Genomic DNA, 7,800 nt, shown 5'->3' with positions numbered 1-7,800 from the left:
ATGGACATCAAACTTCACGCGAACCTAAAAATCGGTTGTACTAATCTAGAAAAAAAAGAATTTATTTATTCGGTTTATATATGCAGTTTAAATGGACCAGTCGGTGTCATATTTGATCAGATGGTAGTTRATTGGTTAGAGAATGCAGTTGCTTTTTACTTTCAGGTCTTGACTGTGGGCAAAACAGAAATATCTAAAACGTTTGCGATTTTATTTTTAAGCTCAGTCGATCTTTCCAACTTTATTTTAACCTCTTACCGCTATTAGAAACTACATTCATTCGAAAACTGTATTTCAAATCATAGACCTAATTTTTACAAAATCTTTCACAGATTCTCTATTTCTTGCAACATTCTCGCTGACTAGATTATTTTAAAGTATTTATTATATATAWTTATGATCAAAAAGCAGCTTATCTAAGGAAAGTAAGTTTTACCTTGACAGCCGAATTGTTAAATGATGTATGATGATGTTCTGTAACTGATCCAATAAAGTATCTACGTATCTCGGAAGTATTGGATTAATCTCAAACATTAACAAGGCTTTCTTAAATATATTTTTTAGTAATTCATCAAAATTTTTTCTCCCAGATAAACAATATTTTATAAACAATTTTAGGCCGAATTTTGATCTAAAATCCATTTTCTTTTTGAGAAACCGTCATTTTGTCAAAAGAATTTGTTTACTTCTTTCTACTATTTACTAGATTTAACATTACTTTAACGAAATCTGTTTTTTTTTTTTAATTTCAGAAGGTCCGGTTCAGAGTTATAGTGGTCATGGTAAAACGTCTCGTTTGAGAGGAGCTCCCTTAGATCAACTGTAATTTCTTTCCAAATAAATATTTTTACTAATACAAAGTCTTAAAATACAGCTAAAAAATGGCATAATATGTGCTAAAATGTGTCCATATATGCTTGAAAATCTTCTCTCTTCCATTCCAATTCCCTTTTTTTTTTTTGCACAATTTCTGCACACTTCGGTTCGAAAATTTTCAGTACATTTTCACTGTCACTGTTTGTTCATATCAGACTTACTATATATGTATATTCATATGCGATTCTATTACAAACAACTGTATAAATGTTTGGATATGTGCAAACTTTTAGCCTATTGTTTGCAATACGCTCACACACACTTATGAATATGCGAAATGTATWTACAAATTAGGGTGTCCGTCATATCGCAAGTTGATTTTTTTGTTTTGCAAACGCCACCTGAAGTTTTTGTKTTTGCCAATTTAAAAGGATCCAAGATATACAAGTTCGCATCATCATTGTACTGTATGAGTGTGCGCCATGTCGTATGAGCAACATAGAATTTTGAAGCCACTTGTATGAATGCTCATTACTTTTGTTGCATAACTTTAACTTCGTAGAACTTTAAAAAGAACGTTTTTAAAAATTAAAAAATCGTTAAGGCCCTTCTGCAGAGTGAAATTTTATTTGAATATTCTTTCTAAAAGATTTAAGTTTATTTACTTTGTAAATATATAATATGATCCATTTCGAGGTTCCCTGCTTTCTTTTAAGAAAAGAACACAGAAACTTCAAATTTAATGGGGAATGTTTATTATTATCCGAAATAGCATTCTTTGGTATTTATTTTTGAACATTATCTCTTTCAAGTGTTGGCCGCGGCTATGTCTCAGATAGTACATTCGTTGAGTTCAAATTTCGATTATTTTGCGGTGTGAATTGAGGCCAGTTTGTCCGCAAAGACTTTAGACTTTAGACTCTACAGGCAAATGTCTAACGGTGCGACATCACACGATCTTGGTGGCCAATCGACCTGACCGAATCGTGAAAATTTCTGCTCACCGAAGTGCTCTTAATAAATCCATTGATTGATGCGATGTGTGGAAAGTAGCACCGTCTTGTTGACGTCACATGTCGCCGAGATGATGAGCTTCAAATAGTGGAATATCATGGCGCGATGACTGTCGCCATTGACGGTTACATTCTCACCGGCATCATTTTTGAAGAAATATAGACCGATAATTCCACAGGCACACAAACCACACCAAACCGTTGTTTTTTCTGGATGAGATGGCAGCTCTTGAACCTCATTAGGTTGCTTTTTGCCCAAATGCGGTAATTTTGCTAGTTTGAGCCATAAATGAGCCYCATCATAATATAACTGCTTGACACGACTCATGCCTGATCTGTCAAAAAGAGKCTATTGTACCTCTACATGAATCACTCATTAAAAGATTTACCGCAAAAGATAAAAACATTCCATTTTAAACTTATAGTAGAAGTAAAATAATTTACAGTGAACATTTTTGAGGTCAAGACTGTACTCCAAACGACGTTTGTAAAAAAATCAACTYGCGAAATAACGGACACCCTAATACTTATGTATGTACCATATACGATGCGAGTATAACAAATAAAAACATTTGTAACATATTGGCAAAGCATAAAATATGCAGGCGTTCCGCTTTTAAATCAACCCCAGTGACCACGTTACACGGCTGTGCTTAATGCGTTCGGCCTTTTTGCAATAACGGCTCTCAACTTTTGGCCTCGAACTTGGTCGGAAGGGAATTGATTCATTGGCTTATTACCGTTTTTTCTATTTTTTTTTTTTTTTGATTTTAATGCTAAATTTATGCGAATGTAAATTTAGTAAAAAATTATCGAATTATTGTTAGGAATAAAGGTCATAACTTTTTTGTGTTTTTATATAATTGAGAATATATTGAAGTAGGTGGGTAACAGCATTGTTTCCTCTAAAGTTATATATGTATGTACATTAATATCAGTATAAAATAAACAACAATAAAACAAACGATGAAATTTTTGAATAAAACTTTGAATTCAACTCAGTTAATTAAACAGATAAAAGAGAACCTGAACATCCCTTCTGAAATGAAGAATGTTTTGAGTATGAAGCGTGTCAATGCTAATCTATTGCAAAAACGATATCGAGGAGAGTGATAGTGTATTTAAAACAATACTTGACAACGTAGCTAAGGACCCTACATTCATAAAACGCACCACTACTTGTACGATTGGYTTACGAATATGACGTCGAAACTATTCAACAATCTAGCGAATGAGCCGAAACAAAAACAAAACACTTCAAACTTGGTCACAAACCTAGGTGAGGTGATGTTGTCGTGCAGTCTACCGTTTATTCCTTTCAAAGAGTCAAACAGTCAGAACGGAATACTACTTTGCTGGTTTTAAGGCATCTACGTAAAGCAATTCCTCGTAAGCGACTCGTTTTGTGGGCAGAAAATATGGACTTTTACTACGATAATGCGCCGTTACATACGAGGATGGTTGTAACTGGCTTTTTAGCCAAACTGGAAACCATAGTCATCGCCAAGCTCTCATTCATTCATTCGTATTCGCCAGATTTGGTTCTCTATGATTTGGTTCTGTTTCGAAATTGAAAAATCCGCTTCAAAAAACGCGCTSTGAGTTCATTGAAGTCAGTAAAAGTTCTACGCTGAAGYTACTAAAGGCCWTCCCMACCGAGGCTTATATTATTGGTATACTTGTATTGCTCAGAAACCTATTTTTTAACARTCCGGGTCAAAATTGTTGACTTCATTCCTTGATGATATTTCTCTTCCATGCCTATTCGGTCAAATGAAAATTCTATTTTCAGGTTTTGTTACAAAAAAARACTTTAAGAAAAGATCGTCGATCTTTCACTTATGAAACTTGAACATCTTGTTGAAATTAATACCAAGCCCTATTTCCATGGCAAAGAAAACTGCGTTTTTGATAAGATCGCATGAAAGGGTTCATAAAAACTATTTAAACCCCCTTAGAGAATATAAAATCTTTTTTTTTTTTTTGTAGTCGACATTTTGCACTCAACTATTAACTATCTTCGAATGACTAAACGATTTTTAAAAGAAATGTCTTCGGAGGTTCACACCAATTAAGGACTTTTTCGCATCCCCGGCTGARTCGATTAACCACAGCTTAGAAATGATCATATATACACCATTCCWCTAATACTACTCGCCAATTTAACCCGACGAGCTTTCATAATTTAGACCAATTTAAATTTTTTTTTGAATTTAACAATTTTTTCAAATCACAGGCATAAGCATGTTACAGACGTACGGACATATTTGTCGACGCGTATATTCAATGAAAACTCAATATACGCGTGTATCCAATTGCCCTTTAAATACTCGCATATTGGCTTTTGTCTATCAAATTTATATATACTGCTGTTGAAAATGTTTTCTGCYAAAAAGATAAAAAGATCGGCGGAAATAAAGTTTAGAAATCATAAACCATTTGCAACAAATTGAAAAATGTAGTAAGGGGAATGGTTACGTATATGATTGTACTTAATAGCGGTATAGGCGCTGGCAGTAGGTGTGAAAATGCATTTATTGGCAATTCACATATACCGTTTTTCCACTTCGTTCAGCTGCAAATACTAAAATCAACCTAAAGCGCTACTAAGGTAACGGATTTTTTTTTAAACGAAATTTTTTTAACTTTTTTCAATATTGACTCTGACGTATTTTCAATTCGAATTTAAAATTTTTTGTAAAATTTTCAATTGAATATATTCAAAACTCGGTCAATATGAGTAACTCTGCGTTTATAGCAAAATTTCTTACAGAATCATCAAAATTAAATGGAAAAAATAGACATCTAGGTAGTGAAAAAAGAAAAAAACAAACAAGTGACAATTGTGGCAATTGTATTTTTGGCAGACATTCTTACTAAGAAATGCAAATTTTCTCTACGTTCTCTTTTTTTTTCGAAAATGAAAAAGGAGGACCAATTTCGAGATTCCCTATTTTTTTTTAAAGGAGAACACACGAAACTTCAAATTTAATGGGAAATATTTATTATAATTCGAAAGAACATTCTTTGGCACTTATCGTTTGAAGGTTATGTCTTTCAAGTGTTGGCCGCGGCTACGTCTCAGATGGTCCATTCGTTGAGTACAATTTTCGCTGACTCGTTCGAGCTTTTCGACTGCTAACTGGCGAATGGCACGCTCGATGTTTTGCTCCAAGTCCTGAATCGAAGCGAGACTGTCCACCTAGACTTTATACTTTACATATGCCCACAGAAAAAAAAAATCTAACGGTTTGATATCACATGATCTTGGTGGCCAATTGACTCAATAAACCCATTGATTGATGCAATGCGTTGGAAGTGGCGCCGTCTTGTTGAAACCAAATGTCGCCGTGATCACGAGCTTCAATTCCACGCATCAAATAGTCGGTTATCATGGCGCGATAATGGTCGCCATTGACGTTGACGTTCTCACCGGCATCATTTTTGAGAAATATGGGCCGATGAATCAACCGCCCTACAACCCTCACCAAACCGTTGTTCTTTCTGGATGAAATGGCAGCTCTTGAAACTCTTCAGTTTGCTCTTTGTCCCAAGGCGGAAATGGCCTCATCGCTGAACAAAATTTGTCTGAAAAACGTCGGATCTTCTTGGAACTTTTCAAGAGCGCATAGAGCGAAGCGATGTCGCTTGGGAAGATCGAGCGGCTTCAGTTTTTGCACAAGCTATATTTTGTGCGTTTTCAATTTAAGATCTCGACGKWAAAYGCSYCAAATGGTTCCATACGTCAGGCCGAGTTGCTGTGAACGGCGTCGAATCGATTCTCCATGATCTTCGTTTACATTCTCAGCAATGCCTATCATATTTTCTTCACTGCGTGCTGGCCCTGATCCATTCGTCCCAATATTATCTAATAAGGAATGCTGGGTCTCAAGATGAGTAATGGTATTACAAATACTACGCTCGATATGCTGATTATGTTGACCATAAGTTGAGTGAAGCGCACGAAACACATTCTTTACAGAACATGAATTTTCGAAATAAAGTTGAAAAATTTATAAACTTTGTTCTGGCGTCAGTCTTACCATGATGAAGTGCCAAATAATAATTTTGATMGGTCAGTTTGGGTGACAACTATAGGCTGGCCGATCTTGAAAAAAGGGGCCAGAGATTGTTTGTTGCCATGGACAAAAAATTATGCCAAATTTGGTAAACAAGTTTTCCATGGAAGAACATTATCCTTTATTCAATTTTTTGGGGAGGAAATCACTAGTTCGCAAGTATACTAATAATAATAATACGTCTCCGATTGCTTTCTAGGGCGAGGCCAACTTTATAGTTATATATTTAGTATATAATTACCGATAATTTTCATATTCTAGTGTTAAGTTAGTAACGAATTTAATTCCAGTGCTTCGGAAAGTTCGATCTTTCGAAGTCTAGAACTTATCTTAAAATTAGTCATTAAAACATAAATGTTTTTTCCTTCTTAGCATCGAATAAAGATAAGCCTTTCTGCCCATAAATTCTCCTAGAAGTCAAGAGACACTGTTTCAACAAACTATCCCGGTCTGTGTTTTACAGATAATCGTTTGTAAATCGGTGAACTCTCTCTATTCAGTTTTTTAATAATGCAGTCTTTGAGTAACTCTTTTTCTACACCGAATTGTTTCGTCTTACTCACAACGCGAAARTAAAACGATTTTGTTGCTATTTCCATTTCCATTTTTATTGACGTGAAAAACTGTCTTACGTGTTTTATCACTTATTTGTCTTTGCTACAAAAATGTTTTGTRCTCTCAAGTTTTGTCTGCGTGTCAAATTCATTCATTCTCATGTTTAGGGCGAAAGTTGGATAAGAGAAAAATAACTTAAATTGTTTCGCAGAAATTCAGGAAGGTAAATTAAAATTCCTGTTCATTCCTTTGCATAYATTATATGTATGTATGTGTATACAGGTACGGAGTTGTTAAAAAAGTTTTAAAATCTTATTGTTGTTTTCGTTATTCATTTTTCAAACACTAATAATAAAGCTGGATTAGTAAATTGTTCAAGTTCATCTTAATGTTTTTTGTTGGAACACCATTTTTTTTGGTATATTAGAAGGAAGGACAAAGAGATGTCTGATAACAAATATAACACTTAAACCGTCGTTTGGACGATTTTGTTTCCAAGTGAGACCTACCTAAGCACAATTTAACAGCTCAACTGAAAAATTAGTTCGTAAATACACATATCGCTAATCATGAAAGCATTGACATTGGAATATTTAGGTTAAAAAATAACAAGTAAAAAGGTGCTAAGTTMGCGTGGAACAGAGCATTTTATATGATGACTGAAATTATTCAACAAAGTCATTCCATTAAATTTTGTGTGCGAAATCAAATTTCTAATTCCGAAACATTCAGAATGTTGGAAAAGGTCGTCGGTGATAATTGTTTGTCGAGCAAGTGCTTTTGATTGATACAAATTATTCAAAGAGGGTCGAGAACGCATTGACGGCGAACCACGACAAAGACGACCATCAACATCAACCGATTATAAACAGCAAGAAAATAAAGGAATTGAGCGATCTCATCGTTGGAATATCGAAAGAATCAGTGAAACCCATTTTGAATAATAATTCGGGCCTAAGAATAGTAAAATCACGATTGGTTCCAGAATGAAATTTGTTCGAAAAACACCGTCACATTAATGTCGGTAAAACAATGCTTACCGACTACCACGATATCATGAAATATATTTATTATTACTGACGATGAGTCTTGCAACCATGCTTACGACGCGCAAACAGACGACAAATAAGTTGAATATCGTGGCAAAAGTGAGCCAAGCCGAAAATCAGGTCAAAGCAAGTCAAAGAATAAGGTTATGTTGACAAGTTTCTTCGATTATCGCGGTGTGGTGCCCTCCGAATTCCTTCCAATCGACCAAACTGTCAGCAAGAAATACCATTTGAGTGTTATGCGTCATTTGCGCGAAGCTATTCGTACAAATAGGTCAGAATTATGGG

The sequence above is a fragment of the Bactrocera latifrons genome, unplaced genomic scaffold, assembly GCF_001853355.1.
Source record: "Bactrocera latifrons isolate USDA-ARS-PBARC rearing strain unplaced genomic scaffold, ASM185335v1 scaffold_80, whole genome shotgun sequence".
NCBI lineage: Eukaryota > Metazoa > Arthropoda > Insecta > Diptera > Tephritidae > Bactrocera > Bactrocera latifrons.
Note: the sequence above shows the minus strand (reverse complement) of the source record.